Genomic DNA, 18,164 nt, shown 5'->3' on the forward strand with positions numbered 1-18,164 from the left:
CCGCCAAAAATAAATAAGAGAGAGAAGGGAAAGGGAAAGAAAATATAAAAGGAAAGAAAGAAGAGGAATAAGAAGGAAAGAGGGAAACGGGGGAAGGGCGAAGGGCTCTTGCCTCCTCCCTCCCCACCCCCGCCATAAAAATAAATAAGAGATAGAGAGAGAAGGGAAAGGGAAAGGGAAAGAGAAGATAAAAGGAAAGAAAGAAGAGGAAGAAGAAGAAGAAAAGAGGGAAACGGGGGCGAAGGGCTCTTGCATCCCCCCGCCAAAAAAATAAATAAGAGAGAGAGAGAGAGAGAAGGGAAAGGGAAAGAGAATAAAAAAGGAAAGGAAGAAGAATAAGAAGAAAAGAGGGGCTCTTGCCTCCTCCCCCCCCCTCCGGCGCCAACAAATAAATAGGAGAGAGAGAGAGAGATAGAGAGAAGGGAAAGGGAAAGGGAAAGAAAATATAAAAGGAAAGAAAGAAGAAGAAGACGGAAAGAGGGAAACGGCGGAAGGGCGAAATGCTCTTACCTCCCCCTCCCCCCTCCCGCCATAAAGGGAAAGAGAAGGGAGAGGGAAAGAAAATATAAAAGGAAAGAAAGAAGAGGAAAAAGAATAAGAAAAGAGGGAAACAGGGGCGAAGGGCTCTTGCCTCCTTTCTTTTCTTTCTTTTCCTTTCTTTCATATTCTCCCTCTTTTTCGTTTTTCTCTTTCTTTCTTCTCTTTCCCTTTCCTTCTCTCTCTCTCTCTTATTTATTTTTTGGCGGGGGGCGGGGGGACGAGGCAAAAGCCCTTTGCCCCCGTTTCCCTCTTTTCTTCTTCTTCCTCTTCTTTCTTTCCTTTTATCTTCTCTTTCCCTTTCCCTTTCCCTTCTCTCTCTCTCTCTCTGATTTATTTTTTGGCGGGGGGGGGGAGGGGGGAGGGGGGCAAGAGTCCTTCGCCCTTCCCCTGTTTTCCTCTTTTCTTCTTCTTCCTCTTCTTTCTTTCCTTTTATCTTCTCTTTCCCTTTCCCTTTCCCTTCTCTCTCTCTCTCTGATTTATTTTTTGGCGGGGAGGGGGGGGGGGGGGAGTGAGGAGGAGGCAAGAGCCCTTCGCCCCCCCCCCCCCCCGTTTCCCTCTTTTCTTCTTATTATTCTTTCTTTCCTTTTATCTTCTCTTTCCCTTTCCCTTTTTTCCTTCTCTCTGTCTCCCCCAGCTAGGGCTGGTTTTGTTTACGAAGCGCCCGTCAGGAGAGTACACGATAGAGTACACGATAGAGTACACGATAGAGTACACGATAAAATTGACGATATCGTGAACTTTTCACGATAAAATTCACGATATCGTCAATTTCATCGTGAAAAGTTCACGATAAAGTTCACGATATCGTCAATTTCGTGAATTTCTTCGTGAAAAATATGCGATAAAATTGACGATATCGTGAATTTTATCGCATATTTTTCACGATTTAGTCTATTCGCGATGTCCCTTCAGGGCCACCATATACACCTGTTCACAAAATAGAATAAATTTAGAATATATTTGCACTGGCTGAAATAAATATCAAATTACTTGTACTTTCTGCGTTAAAACGCCTTTGAGTGGACAAACGATCTAAAAATAGCCGCCAGTTATGAATATTCATAAGCAATCAACTATCGACTTTAGTTTGACTGTTTTCATTGGTCTGTCGTCTTAGGCAAACATCTGTTCCGCTCATTTGCATAAGATTTACACCAATGGGCGGCCGAACACAAAGAAACATAAAAATGTGCTCCGCGACCTTTGACCTGCGGTGATTCACCGGTAGACTTTCCTGTATAACATCAGGTGGATTCCGCACCCTTTTACAAGATTTTTAGTGAAAAAGAAACGATTTTACTATTAAACACTATCTCCACACCGATATTAATGATACATGCAACGAATTTGTGCCTTTTCGTGAGCTGAAATCGCTGCATTTGGATTTGCGAGGTGAGTTATTCAGTAGTTTCTTTGTTTCCTATCGATCCCCAGAACAGTGCTACGTATTCACTCCATCAGCTGTTTTGTCGTGTGCTGGGCCAAGGCAAGAGATGCCGCTTACATTACATTTGATATCAGTGCAAGGGCAAATTACTGCCTGGTCCAACTCCAATATCTCATTCAATTACTATGCACTATTAATCGGACAAAGAGGAACTGGCTAGGGTAGATTGCAAAGAAAATCAAGGTATCAAAGAAGCTATGGAAATGTTTATCGTCAGATTTGTCAGGAAAATGTAAATGTAAAAGTAGGTGAGGTCTCTAGTCTACTTGCCTTTCAATTTCATCAAAAAGAAAGTCAGCAGTTAGCAATGCAATTATTAAAGCTACGGTCACAAACGTTCATAGGAAAGATGCGTTCCTACGAATCTCCCTGTTCATAGGAATTCCAGAGTGGGTAGAGATTTGTAGATGGGGCACATTTTCTTACGTCCTTCTTACGTCCTTCTTGCATCTTTCATGCAGAGTTCGTACGAACGCTGTTTAATTTTTCGTTTTTTTTTGTAAGAATGCATTGAGGTCTGCTTACGTCAGACTTACAAGTTTTTGTTCTCACAAGATGGTCATACGTGTAACTGACGGCATTCTCAAGTCATTCGTAACTTTTTTGTGTATTTTGTCGGGATGTAAAAAAAGCGCTGCATAAATTGTGTACGTGCATCTTACAAGCACCTTACGAACACCATAAGAGCCCTCTATGAAAAGGCATTTTTACGATCATCGTAAGAATTTGAGGTTTCTAGAATTGTCTCTCGACCCTACGAAATGCCTGAAATTTTTGCGTGGCTCTTATGATGTTCGTATGTCCGACTGGCGAAGAGAGAGTTTCGTACGAGGTTGGAAAAAATCTTGACAAGGCCATCGACTAGTCTGCAAACTTACAAACGCTGGTTTCGTACGGCCTTCTTAAGAAGATCTTACAAAATGGTCTGGAAATCGTTGGAACGGTTTTCATAGCAGTTCGTAAGGTATTTAAAATTACTAAAGTGCTTGTTGTAGTTGTATAGACCGAAAACAAATTTGACAAAATTCAATTCAGCTGCTCCAAACAAATGTTTTGCACGCCTCACTTGTCACAAAGTCAGAAGAACAAAATATTTGGAATTTTAATTATGAAGAGCAAATGCTTTTCTAGACTGTGTACATGTAGAAAGACATCTGCAACTGCACAATTGATTTAAAGACACAAAGATGATGTTCAAAATCAATAAGTCTTCTTTCTTATAACATGTCAAATTTTAAACATAATGAATATATATTAATTTGGTTGAGATTTAAAAAAACAGTCACGTTATTCCCCACAAAATTGAAACTTCAGACACAGCATATGTTCATGTTCCCTAACAGGCCCAAAGCATGAACTGCACAAAGAAAATTATCGCATAAATTCTGCAGTCGCTCTTACTTAGTGAATCCTTTGTTTTGCTAAAAAGACTAAAAACCCAGTTATACCAGATAAATCAGACTGTTTGAATTGTCAATATCCCTTTTTGTCTTTTTATCATTTTCTGTTAACATGTACATTGTCATACTATTATTCTTTCTTAACACATTTTGTGTTGAACAAGGTTGCAATCACAGGTATCACGCTCAATATTTTTGAGCGATTCACGGTTGGTAACAGCAGGTCACCGGCTGATCTTTTGTCCCTCTTGTATCATTTCCTATGTTCTTCCTCGTTGCTGGAGAGAAAACATAAAACTTGAGGAGTGGAGGGAGGGTGTGTTGTTCCAGCTGGGTTGTGATTGCATAGATAAACTTTCATATCATCCGCTCAGAGCCAGAAGGGCGTTAACTGTAGGCCTGTTTTCACCAGCTCAAGATTGCCAAATATCCCGCTATTTGAACTAGCCTGATTGCAAACTATCCAACCAATTTGCGTCTTCATCAGCCCGAAGTTGCAATTAGCGAGATATTTGGTCGGGATTGCATCCCAAGATATCTTGGGATAGTTTGCAAAATATTCCACTAGTTGGCAAAATATCCAGCTATTTGTCTGGTGCATCTTCACCAGACCGAAGACTATGCGCGAACGCTGAGCAAAATATCTTGAGCTAAATTCTCAAGATCGAGTTTCAAGTTTCGAGGTCGAATTTTGAGCGGATGAATCCAAGATTTGTAACTTCAGGATTATTTCCCAAATCAGAAATAGCGGGCTATTTGGCAATCTCGAGATGATGAAGACGTGCCTTGTGAGTCTGTGTTTGAAGAGTGTGTGCTTCAACACCCTTCTGATATCATCTGCTCATAGCCAAAAGGGTTTAACTGGGAGTCTGTGTTTAAGATTCAACAACCTTCTGGCTCCAAACAGACAATATGGAGTGATCATATCATCTGTTCAGAGTCAGAATGACATTAACTCTGTTTTTAAGGACATGAGATAATGCCCTTCTGGTTCTAAACAGACAATGTGGAGTGATCATACATGTATCATCTGTTCAGAGTCAGAATGACATTAACTCTGTTTTTAAGTACAAGAAATAACGCTCTTCTGGCTCTAAACAGACAATATGGAGGGAATGATATCATCTGTTTAGAGTCAGAATGACATTAACTCTGTTTTTAAGTACATGAGATGAGACAATGACCTTCTGGCTCCAAACAGACAATATGGAGTGATCATATCATCTGTTCAGAGTCAGAATGACATTAACTCTGTTTTTAAGGACATGAGATAACGCCCTTCTGGCTCCAAACAGACAATTTGGAGTAATCATACATGTATCATCTGTTCAGAGTCAGAATGACATTAACTCTGTTTTTAAGTACATGAGATAATGCCCTTCTGGCTCCAAACAGACAATATGGAGTGATCGTATCATCTGTTCAGAGTCAGAATGACATTAACTCTGTTCTTAAGTATATGAGATAACACCCTTCTGATTCTCATACATACTAAGGTAAACCTAAGTGCAGGTATAGGAAATTATTCCTGCAGTAAGGAAATTACCTACACATCGACGACATGTAGGATGGACTAGCCTCACTAGGAGTGGATTGGTTTAGCGTTTGACATGAGATGATGTATTGTCTGTTGAGACGCAAAAGAACCAACTCTAGATGTAAATATAGGCTTGTATGAGTTCATGCCTTCTTTCACAAACCACATAATATGACCCTTGACACATTACATGTATGTATGTCCTTGATTAGGTGTGATATTGCTTCTCTTCACCCAGGTGCAGGCCTCCAATAGACCTGTTTACTATCATATTCAAACTTTATGCATGTATTACTGAAAAAACAATATTGTTTTTGACAACCTGAAACCTTGGCTGAGACATGCCCGACATAGCAAGAATTAATGAATGCAGTACTGTAGTTTATTCATTAAAGGTACTATGTCCCTTTTGCAGCCAACCTCAAATTCTGTAGAACTTTGCAGGAATTATGAATATGTCATTTATGTCCTACAGTGTATCTGTGAAATTTAAACGTTAGCAGTGTCCTCATATTCAAATTATGCAAGGAAACCTGTTTACTTGCTAGACTTCACTGTCAGACACTATTGACTGACTGACTTTTTTTTTTCTTCTTTGGTAATAACATACATGAAAAGAGTTGCAAAGGGTACATGAGCATTTGTCTACATCAATAATCCACTGCTTGTGATGGCCAAGATTAAACTGATTGAATCTTTGCGCAGCATAAAACGTATGACCATTCGGTACAATTGTCTGAAAATCAAGACTATTACTTTGGGGCTCTATAGCCCTAAAGTCGATTTGACAACTAATAGTCGTTATTTTCCCACTTGAAGAAATTTTCAAGCCCCACCTTTTTTAGGGAAGTTCTAAATTAGTATTATCTTTCAAATGCAGTTGGAATTTAACTTTTTCATTTTTTGGGCCTGCAAATGGGACATAGTACCTTTAAATAACAGGTGTAAGAAATAACTTGTCACTAGGTCCCCAGGAAAGAAACAGTCACAAATAAACTGGGCTTTTGCAAAGGCTTCACAGTATTTTGCCTTGGCTCCTTTCCTCACTTCTCAAGAAGGGCCAAAGTATTGGTAGTCTACTGTCCCAAGATTCAGACCCCAGATTGTGAAAGAACAGCCAATCGTGCAGAGTGAAATCAGCCTTTCAATCTGTATTTTTTTCTTTTGTAAATGTTTCAGTCTATTAGAATTCCAAAGCCCCAAGATGAAAACACCATTAAAGGCAGTGGTTCGATTCAGTTTGATATCCTAGAGATCACTTATTACTGATCATAAAAACTTCCTAATACTTGTATAATAACGTGCATCAACAATCCTGATCTATCACTTTCCTATCTGGTATGCTGTTGGATTTTGTTTGATACACGTAGAGCATATTAAAATCAAATTGAAAGAGGAGTCTTACAAGGCCTGTCTTCATCCGCTCAAGTTTGCCAAATAACCGACTATTTTCAGACTCTGGATATTATCCCAACGCTCGAATTTGCGTCTTCACCAGACCGATACGCTCATCACAAACTAGCTCAGATGGGCGCAAATAAGCAACTATTTTGGAAACAAGACCAAGATTTCTCAGGATAAATTGCAACTGTGGGCTGATGAAGATGCAAATAAGCTGGATATTTTGCGATCGTATACCTTTTAGTTAAAATAGCGGGTTATTTGGCAAACTCGAGCTGATGAAGATAAGTCTACAGAAAGAATGGATTGGGTAAGTTTCAAGAAGTTCTTTCCCTGAAAAAGATAATTGCTTAGGCACTCACTTATCCAGTGTAAGCTCATACACTGCAACCACTCTCCTTCATAGCTTTGTGATCTTCACTCATTAATCTTCAAGGAGACATCAAATAGTTACTTAAGTGTTCTGGACAGGAAGAAATCAATCTTAGTCTATTTAAAGAGAAGGTTGAGTTCTCGGAAGAGGTGAAAATAATTTGTGAGCTTATCATTGTTATTATGCAAGTGTGGCAGATCATTGGATAGAAAATGTTCCCTGAAAAGCATGGTCCTTCAAATGCCTTCATATTCTAAATATGGCATGTACATGTATCAACATAAAAATCGGGACAGATTTGTATGCCACGTATTCGTGTAGTCCCATATACATCTTTCTGTGTACAGTGCTTGTAACTTTACCAAGACTGTGCCAAATTTCTTATCATTTTTATTATTCCAGAACCTTGCAATACACAGTAATACTTACATGTATATGCTAGATGATCGACCTCTTCTGATCGATTCCACACCGTTTCTTTCTCAATACAATCGTATGACCAGAACTCAACTTTATCTTTAATTGTTCAACCTATTCAGGCATTGTAAGCCCATAGTTAGACAGAAATCTTCTGATAAAACAATGGACTATATCCTGGAAAAACACTTATACAAGTATGTTCAAAAGCCCCAGTCAAACCACAAAATGATATTTAGATCTTGAATAAAATTAATTGAAGGTGTTTTCCATCATGAAATACCAGTACCTGTATTTGTTAATTATTACACAGCTATCCAGTGAATGTAATAGATTTGCACATGGAATTTTTAAATCAAATTTATTAATTTTGTTATAACTCTCAAGACATTGTGATATATCAGTAATTGAAGGTGTTTTCCATCATGAAATACCAATACTCATATTTGTATATTATATCACAGCTACATGTATCCAGTGATTGTAAAAGATTTGCACATGGATTTTTTTTATCCATTTTTTGTTTGGAACACAAATTAACAAACTGAGAAAAATACAAAATTCCAGGAAAACTGCCTTCATTAATTGCAAGAATTTCAAGCAACGCGGAAAGAGAAGGAAACAGTTTGAAGGTAATAACCTTTAAGAAAGGATGTTTGATAATCGGAACAAGTTGTTAAAGGCAGCTGCATTGTATTAAAGATGACAACATCAATGTCTTCTTTTCTTAATTATCATTTTTCCTCTTGTCATGAAAAGATGCATGATTTTAGATTTTTTTTTTACTGCATTACAAACTTAATTCTTAGACTTGGAAGATTTATCATTTTTCAAATTATAATATTGATTGTTTTCTGGAAAGAGATGTTTTCTTTCACATCTAAGACATATTGCAATGCAATTACTTTCATAACTTGGTCAAAGATGTTAGTACCTACAGTACCTTTTTTCAAACAAAACATGTACCCTTTTAGACAGTATATAAAAACCTGTAGCTACTGGTACTTGAATTCATTTTTGTTGAAATAAAAAGTTATGACATTTTTGAAGCTGAGATCATGAGATATGAAAATCTCAAATTGGCAGTTGGGTCATGTGACTATGATGATCATATCATCCAAGGTAATATTTTAAACCATAACTGTTGTTCGTTCTCAATTTACTCCAAAGAGATTAATCCCATATGCCTGCTTCAAAGATTAAAAAGTGCTGCGCATGTTCTACTTCGAAGAAAATCAGTAAATGTTCTGTCTCGATATGGAATATGATTTCCTGATCGATCTGCAGTCGATTGGAAAGGATTTCATCATCGTGGTTGAAGGTCAACATTCATGAGTAATGCAACACTCCCGTTTTAATTAAAACAAGTGTAATTTGTGTGATGTCATCCGTTGTCATCAGTAAAAGAGGAGGGGGGGGGGGGAGGGGTAATGTGTGAAGAATGTTTCTAAAAAGGTCAAGCAGGCACCATAGAAGCGTGCTTCTTATGCTATGAGCAAACTGGAGCCAATTTTAGCAATGAGATTGATCGTGATTCACACTTTTCCTATGGATTATCAACTGTTAGGCAATGCATTCCGGCAGCTATACATTATGTATCGGCTCCTAAAATCATTAAGTGTAGTCTTGAATAAAAAATTGATGTGCATGAAAACTGTTGCCATAGGTCATGTATTGTATGACAGTCTTGTCCCAGTTTTCTTGATCCATCTACCGGTACTCTTTCTTTGTTTCTTTTCACTGGCCAACAGGCATGATGACCAATACATGACTCTCAGTCTTCTTGAGAGTTGTCAGAATTTGTTATTTTATGTTTTGTATTGTTTTGTTGGGGGGGGGGGGGGCACTTTCCAAGTCCAAACTTCAAAAGTTGAATCTGAGGAGTCACACACACACTTTCTCTCTCTCTCTCTCTCTCTCTCTCTCTCTCTCTCTCTCTCTCTCTCTCTCTCTCACCCTGCCCCTTTCTCTCTATCCACTACTCTCATGTATTTTTTTGCCAGGTGGCCAATAAATTTCAGGCTGTCTAATAATATTTAATGTCTCCCTCTTGAGTTAATAAAATGAAATGTTAGCAGCATTTACAGTGGTAATATGTAGATAATAAATCAATACAGTTGGTTATTATGTAAGTATGCCTTAATTTATGAGGTATATAACTGAATTGTAAACAGAAAATCGACCTAATATATTAATGAACATGAAATTAATATAATGATCAAATTAAATATTGAATTATATTACAAACATGTTCCTATTTCACCCAAAAGTAAAAAATGTAAAATGCTAAACTAATAAACAGATGACAAACATTAAACCCCAAGGATATACAGACATTATATGACAAAAGTGTATTTTTTTTTTTATTGTTTCCTAACACAAATCATGCTTTGCTTAATGTTACCATAATAATTCATTTTCTGTTTAAATTTGTTACTCATGAGTTGTCGGAGTAATATATTTAGAGTTCTATATCCATTTGTGTTGTATCGATTTCATCTCATACCAATTATTCATCTGCCCCTATCCATCAGCAACCATCTTAAGCATCATTAGTATGAAATGAATGCAGTTGCCATGGCAACGTACCGGCTTGGATGGGAGTGAGTCATCCAAGGTTTGGGAGACAAAAGCTAGGCTCGGAAGCAGAAGAGAGAGAGAGGGAAGGGGAATTTAGAGAGGAGAGTAATAGAGAGAGGGAGGGAGAGGGAGGGGGAGAGAGAGAGAGAGAGAGAGAGAAGGGTTAAATTGAGGGAGGGGGTATAAAGAGGAAAGCAGGAAAGATTGCAAGGGATTCAAGAAGAGAATGAAATATGAGAATGAACATATATTGAGGGGGAGGGGTACATAAGAAATGAGAAGAAGGGGGAGTGGGGGGGGGGTCATAGCAAGAGAGAGAGAGAGGGATGGAAATAGTGAAAAGGGAAAAGTGGAGCGCCTGACTGTGTTCCGGTTTGCCTATAAATATCGCCATGACTGTACAGCCGTGGCTGGGCTAGGGACTCTGCTGCAGGCGCAGGCAAAATTAAATAATTGATCATCAGGAACAGTGTAATGGGCAGGTGAGAATGCGCCTAATGTCTAATGTAATCAACAACACAATGGCACATCAGAATGCAGCGTTTCGCATGAAACATTAAATATGATTGTAAACAAGGAAATAAATAAGGTGCTTTCCTCTTCCTCAGGCCTGAAATGTACAGTAGTACATCTTATTTCTATGATTAGCTTTCTCAGAAATGCTTTCCGTTTTACTGCTCTGTATGGTACGGAAATCATGACACATCAGTACATTAAGTAACAAGAAGATCTAAACAATGGATAAATTACAATCCAAACAAAACAATTTTTCAGTCCATGCTGAAATAGTTTATGAGTTGATATGCATAAATCCCTACAAAAGATGTAATTAAATACTACATAACTGTCTTTGTGTCAATTGTGATGAAAGATCTAGTATTCTCCTTTTTTTGATCAAATACTTGGAATTTCAGGATCTTATTCTGATAAAGAAAATGTAATTTATTTGCATGTAATATTTGGAGCGATATTAATGCTACATGTACTTAGTATATTCACAAGACAATGATTGCAGAATTAATATCTGGTATTTTGTAGCCTTACTTTTACAAATCAAATTCTATAACCAACATCTTCATGCACTGTCAACCTAATTTGTCATGCATATGACTTTATGGCTAGAATTTCTTTTTTGATATTTTCTGACTGAATTGTATTTCATCTAGAAAACATGAAGGTTAATTATAGACTATTGCATGACTTATTATTGTAAACAGATAACCTACAAGCCTCTCCGTAGACGTCAGTGATTACAATATATTGTTTTGCAACTGATGAAAGGTCATTAGCCCAAGCGCATACCCCCAAGCAAATTTGCGACTCAACGCTTGTATGGACTAGACTGCTCATTACATAATATAGGCCTACCATTTTGAACGTAACAGGGATTTCTCTCTTTAACTAGGGTAATAAAAAAGAGAAAATGGATTGAAACTTCTTTAATTTGAGTAGTTTTGTATCAAATAAGCACAAATTTTGCAAGTTACAGGCATTTTAATTCTAACAACCCTCTACGTAAGGCTGTAGTGCACATCTGCGTTGGTACCTAGGCACCGCGCATCGGCACTACCGGTATACGAATCCCGTTTTCATATAGCTACATGTATATGATGAATGAATAGACCATTTTTGGAATGTAATCAAATTGAATGGATAAACCATGCCTCGTTACAGATTATTTAAGTGCTTTGATTTGTAATGTTTTGTTGGAAACATGAATAAATTAAAATTGAAATTGAAAATGGAAATTGAATTGTAATTCAATAGTCAGAATGTTGTTGCTAGGTGAGGTAAGGTGAGGTAAATGGTTACCTGGCAGGAATTAATCCCTTGAAATGCTAGGGCGCTGTAATGGCAGCTACAGTGCAGGCTAAAGCCGGGGTAATGATTAATACACCATGGAATAGAATTTCAAGATAGACGGCGCGATAGAAATACCTATAATTATTAATTATCATTAGGTAGGACAAACATGATGGCTTGTCCTACATGTACCTAACAACACGTAATGTATACAATTTGCATTCTGACTATTGAAGTACAATCATTCATGATAAGGAGCTTGCTCTGCTGGCAATCTGTTTGTTCAACGATTCGATCTAGTATAGGTATCTGCTGTTTTTGTCGGGAAGCCGTCAGTTATGCCAAGCTTGCTTAGTGTTATTCAGACCTTCGCTGCAAATTATGCCCCAAATAGTGCACTTCCTTGGCTTTCTGAACTTGAACGATTGACCCCCAGTTGAACCCTACACTCTATGCTCTCTCTCTCGCGGTGAAACCAACATACACGGGAGTGTCAGCCTCGCCTGCATAATCCACACTATGTTCAGGAGGAAGACCCAATTTAGAGCAACTTGTTAATCAATGGGTAACACCACATATATTATAAAAACTTTACACTCCATATCCGGCCACGTCTGCTTTTTGGTCTAAGCCCGAGCTGGACGTGCCAAACGCTCCAATGTCATCGCGAAGGTCCCTGTACATTTTAATTGTTCTACCATCAATATTACACAAGGGATATGAAAATTTGTGAGGAGTTTGGGTGATTCTGTTACAACTAAAGTGCAAATCACCTTGTCGGGCTTGTGCTGGTAACACAATCCAAGCTGGTTGAGTCAGAAACTATTCGAAACAGGGACTGGGCCACAATCAGGTCCTTCAAACAGTCTGGAATTTTCACAATCAATTGATCATATCAGAGGGTCTGTTTGTAAGGGTCTTTGAGGAGGTAAGCAAGCTGGTTTACACAAGGTAAATTTGCACAAGAGTTTAGTGTCTGATTAATGATGCATTGGGTATACAGTTGTTATGTAAACAAGACCAGAGCTTCAATAACAAAGAGTTCTTGCTATTTGATACCAGCGTAACTTTGACCTGTATTTCGTGAAAATGTATCATGTGGACGTGAATTCTGTTATTGTTATTTTTGTGTGTTGTTACTAACGATTGAGAATTATGTTTGTTAAGATTATGATTATAGTCATATTTGAATGTTTTGTGCAACTTCAAGTTCAAGCACAGCGATGAACTATTTGGTTATCTTACAGGGCAATTCAGTTCAACAGTCTTTTGTTGTTGTACTTTAGTTTTCTTTTGTGCTCTTGGCTTACCTGTACAGTGTACATGCAAGAGTATGCATGGTATTGGAAAAGTACACCATTCAGGCCATTGTATAACACAATGGGAATTGCTTACGGTAATTAAATCAATGTCTATTTTAAAGTTTATTCTTATATTATTTTCACAGTCTGTTTCTCACTTCCATTTTTTTATAATCTCAAAGTACACACACCGGTCGGAGCCCTCAGGGCTCAAGAGGACAAAGCCCTGTATGTCACATTGTGTTCTCGATCCCCGGCAAAGGGAAAATACTTCCTTTTCTCTGGAGAAGGAACTACGTAGATATCCTCCACAGTGGGAAAAGGCATATTTCATAGCTTGAAACCTGCGGGGTCATGTTTCGTCTTGAGGGTCTTTTACACTACAAGCACAAACCATTGATTTTTTTCTCACATTCTGGGGGGTGTTTCACAAATTGGTTCCGATTGGTTATCAGCAGATTTGTCACTGATTTTTGTTATTTGTCATTGAAAAAAGGCTTTGTGAAACAGGTCTCTGGAGCTTGTCAGAATTGCTTCCCATAAACGTAACAAAACCTGAATAAGAAAAACGCACTTCTGAAGAGTTTTTTTAAACGCCAGCAGAAACTACACCCGTTTTGTGCAGTGTAAATGCTCCAATCAAAATGCCAGTGTATTGTTAGGTTTCTTGGTTACGTGACTCGCCCCGCTTCTGTGCTAACAGATGCAGAGCAGCGTAACGTATCACATGTGCACAAAACACAAAAAAACAAGAATTATCAAACACCAACGTTTTTTATAGGTTGTTCCAGTAGTCTACATATGGTAGTTTTCAAATTGTTTTTTCTGCAATGTAAATGGGCCGTTAATGTAGCTTGCAGATTGCAAGACCTATGATAGGTGAACAACTCTGCCTTCCACTTTCACTTCCTATTTAAAGTTCAAATGTGGGCATGACCCTCAAGAATTTAGAGACATCAGTCACTCAATAGACCGGTTCGTAGTTAGCTTTGGTACATGTACATAACCAGGGAGTTGGGACTGCTCCCTGATACGACTCCCAGTTATAATGGCTTGTCCTAAATAACACCACGCAATGAATGCAATTCGCATTCTGACTATTGCAATACAATTATTTGTAACAGGTGAATATAATAATTTTTAACAAGGCACGTAACAAAGATTTATGCATTAAAGGTAAAGACCAGTTATGGTCAAGCGATTGCATTGTGAAAGAAACGTTGTGGAATCGATCAGGAAAGGTTGATCATCTAGCATCTAGCATCTGCAAGGTTCTGGAATCATCAAAATGATAAGAAATTTGGCCCATTCTTCGTAAAGTTATAAGCACTATACACAGAAAGATGTATATGGGACTACCCTATATCTCTCACAAACCATGAGAGAAACAAATTTACCAAATATATGAATTAGTAGGCGGTTTCCCGGCAAATTTGTATTAGTCATCATGTTAGTAAAAACATATTCTTTTACATGATTGGTTATGAGAGCTTCCATTTCATTTTTTGAAATTGGGGCGTTTCCAATACTGGTCTTTACCTTTAAATGTGATTACATTACGCTCTATGGGTATTAATATCGAGATACATTTGTATTTAGGCGCTTCACAAAGGCATATGCTTAAAGGTAAAGACCAGGTTTGGAAACGCCCCCCTCTCAAAAAATGAAATGGAAGCTCTTATTACCAATCATGTGAAAGAATATGTTTTGACTAATACGTAATGATACAAATGTGGCCGAGAAACCGTCGTCTACTATTTACTAATTGACTTATTTGGTAAAATATCTATTTGGACCTGATAGATATCGCGCACCTGTGGCGTAGTCGTGTACATCTTTCTGTGTACAGTGCTTGTAACTTTACCAAGACTGGGCCAAACTTCTTATCATTTTGATGATTCCAGAACCTTGCAGTACACACCAATACTATTGCTAGATGATCAACCTTTTCTGATCAATTCCACAATGTTTCTTTCACAATGCAATCGCATGACCATAACTGATCTTCATCTTTAAATTTGGTTACATTACGAAAAATGGCCTCTTCAACTGAAGCCTGTCTGGAGTAGACTGGAACCTTGCTCTGCTTTTCTGTAGTGTTTACCCACAATGCACTGACCTGAGCCATTCACCCAGCAGTGTAGACGGGTCAAGGCTATGCCCTGTATGTAGATCAAGACGACCTACTAATGATTGGCCAAGCTGACCATTATGTGGGTATTAGACCACAGATGGTTCTAATTGTGACAAAGATTGACCGATTTTGTCCACTTTTGTACACTTTTGTATTGATTAATTACTGGATCCGGACAGGTTTTTTTGACAAAATTTTGTACAATACCTGTAAGTCTTGTTTCCTTGTTGATATTAAGGGCCATGAAATTTACAGATGTTCATGTAATGCTATCAATGAAAAGAAAAGCTTGATGATGTTTCTGGAGTGTGAGCTTCATGAGTTTCAACTTTCATGTGTGAATGTGATTGGAAGTATAAGACATTATAGAATAAGGTAGATAAGAAAGAGAACAATGAGAAGGAGGAGAAGAAGACTAGAGAAGAATAATAATAATAAGAAGAAAATGAAGGAGGAGAAGAAGAAGAAGGCGGAGGAGAAGCAGGAGGAGAAGAAGAAGGAGAAGGAGAAGGAGAAGGAGAAGAATAAGGAGGAGAAGGAGGGGGAAGAAGAAGGAGGAGGAGAAGGAGGGGGAGAAGAAGAAGGAGAAGGAGGAGGAGAAGAAGGAGGAGGAGAAGGAGGGGGAGAAGAATAAGGAGAAGGAGGAGGAGAAGAAGGAGGAGAAGGAGGAGGAGAAGGAGGGGGAGAAGAAGAAGGAGGGAAGAAGAAGAAGGAGGAGGAGAAGGAGGGGAGAAGAAGAAGGAGGAGGAGAAGAAGAAGGAGGAGGAGAAGGAGGGGGAGAAGAAGAAGGAGGAGGAGAAGGAGGGGGAGAAGAAGAAGGAGGAGGAGAAGGAGAAGAATAAGGAGGAGGAGAAGGAGGGGAGAAGAAGAAGGAGGAGGAGGAGGAGAAGAAGGAGGAGGAGAAGAAGAAGGAGGAGGAGAAGAAGGAGGAGGAGGAGAAGGAGAAGAAGAAGAAGAAGAAGAAGAAGAGACAGAGAGAGAAAGAGAGAGAGAGTGAGAACAAGGTTGAGGTGAACAGATAAATGAACAATCCAAGTTAAATGTGGGAGGAGGGGCTGTCAAGGAATTCCATTCATTCAGAACAAGACATCTACAATGTACATTTCAAGCGCAAGTACTTTGTATGTCAGGGACAAGGTTGTTCCTATTGAATGTTCACGATTGTCCAAGTTTAATACGGTCAAGGATTTGGACAGTGTAGGTAATTGCGTCATCTTCGTGCCATTGACCGCTGGTTTCAAAGCCAGTGTCATGTCCGATATTTCATTATCTCTCTCTCTCTGTCTCTCTCCGGAGAGATAATAAAAGATAGAGGCTCATGGTTGCTCTTTAGTGAGCATTCTTCATTGATTGAACTTCAACACACTTCACACAGGGTAATGATGGATATTTCAATTGTATCATCGAGTAAAAGCAATCATTCTGCTTACTATTTGAATGAAAATCATATTTTTATGACCCCCAAATCATGTCAAAGGTTTGCCTGATATCGGAACAACTCTATTGCATGCTAGCTATCCATAGAGTTGTTTTCCATATTCAAATGGTGAATCATATAGTTTGTTGTAATGGCTTCAATATTGGCAAATTATTATTGGTGAACTTGACTACATACATGTAATAACATGTCACACCTCATAATCTATATACAGTAGAAAATAGTAGAAAATTGTTCCCTGAACTTTGGCAGATATCTGTTGTACTCAGTGCTTGATGATATAAATATGAATATTCAATGTATTTTATGAATGGTACTTTTTCTGTACATGAAATATATACAGTGTACAGCTGTAGTTTCTTTATTTCAGAGAAACATGTATTTATCATAATACTTGTTGATACCAAAACACAATAATACAAGTGATTGTGTACATGCATATGTAGATACCCTTTACCGGTACCCAGTATTCAGTAATGATATAATAGTAGAAAATATATAATCTGCTGTATTTGTTCTGTTTTTGGACAGGATGGGGAACAACATCCATTGTTGTGCGTAACAGGAAATGGAAGTGCATCGTAGAGGTCATTGAGTTTTGTTGATGATTGTGAAGGTAGTCTGGATATCCTCAGTTGCTAAGGGCAACCAAAGCCATCAGACATATGCGTATGATTTAGCTTCATAACAAATATTTGCTTGTGCATTGCTGGAAAAAAGCAAGGAAATGGCAGTCGACGTTGATTGTTATTCTTCCAATTTCATAGGAGAAGACAAATTTATTAGTAGTTAATGTTTACTGGGCTGAAAAAAAAAAAATTAAATAGTTTTTGTGCTGGTCTCAAAACGTTTCTTATTAGAACAACCTAGGATGGCTTTTAAGCCACCTATTTGTAGAAATAACCTGCTTAGAGTCAGAAAGGCAATAGTACACGTAAATACATTCTTAACACCCCATTGACTCTCTACTCTCTTAAAAAAAAAAGAGTGAATTTTCACTCTATTTTCACTTTCTTGGGAGTGACGTCCGTGATCACTTGTTTAAGAGTGAAAATCGATTATCGAGTGCTCTCTAAGAAGAAAAGAGTGAATGTTCACTCTATTTTCACTACATTTTCACTCTCCAGAAGAGTGACGTCTGTGATCACTCTTTTTTTTTAAGAGAGTACAGACTAAGTCAAAATACATTATAAGAATTCAAGATGGTCTTTAAAGCACATCTGTACTAGTGTACAGCAGGGATTAGACCACCCTGCAAGGTCACTGGACAGGTGGTTATCTCATCAACTCAGCTCTCAAATAATATAAGAAAAAGAGGATCATGGGGGACCAATGGTCACCAATTAGGCTTTGTTGGTTATATAGAGGGCGCAAGTAGCTATAAGTAGTGCAGTGGAGCTTTAATGACTTTGTCCGAGGAAGAATTATTCACCTCACCGGAACCTGGGCTGGGCATGTCCATCTTAACTTTAGGTCATCCATGATCTTGACGAATTAATTAGAAGGGTCAGTTTTAATGATGTCACAGGAGCTTTAATAGGGGAGCGATGCATTTCTGAATCGTTCTTCCGCTATAAAACGTAGGAATCTGTGTCAATGTCATGACACTTTTCCTGCTTGATCAGAAGTTATGGACCATTAATCATAAGTATTCCAAGGACTTTAAAGATAAAGTTGAGTTTGGTCATGCGATTGCATTGTGAAAGAAAGGTTGTGGAATCGATCAGAAAAGGTTGATCATCTAGCATATAGGTATTGGTGTGTACTTCAAGGATCTGAAATCATCAAAATGA

The 18,164-nt window shown here is 38.2% G+C and overlaps 1 protein-coding gene across 1 annotated transcript in view; it reads left to right on the forward strand.

The window, feature by feature from the left end:
* The first annotated feature begins 1,745 nt into the window (after positions 1-1,745).
* The window catches only part of LOC581322 (SPRY domain-containing SOCS box protein 4), a 51,278-nt gene continuing 34,859 nt past the window's right edge, over positions 1,746-18,164 (forward strand). The window contains exon 1 of the mRNA XM_003728750.3: positions 1,746-1,932. The gene's annotated coding sequence lies outside the window, so the exon portion shown is untranslated. The remainder of the gene's footprint in view (positions 1,933-18,164) is intronic.

The sequence above is a fragment of the Strongylocentrotus purpuratus genome, unplaced genomic scaffold, assembly GCF_000002235.5.
Source record: "Strongylocentrotus purpuratus isolate Spur 01 unplaced genomic scaffold, Spur_5.0 spur5_scaffold_16, whole genome shotgun sequence".
Taxonomy (NCBI): Eukaryota; Metazoa; Echinodermata; class Echinoidea; order Camarodonta; family Strongylocentrotidae; genus Strongylocentrotus; species Strongylocentrotus purpuratus.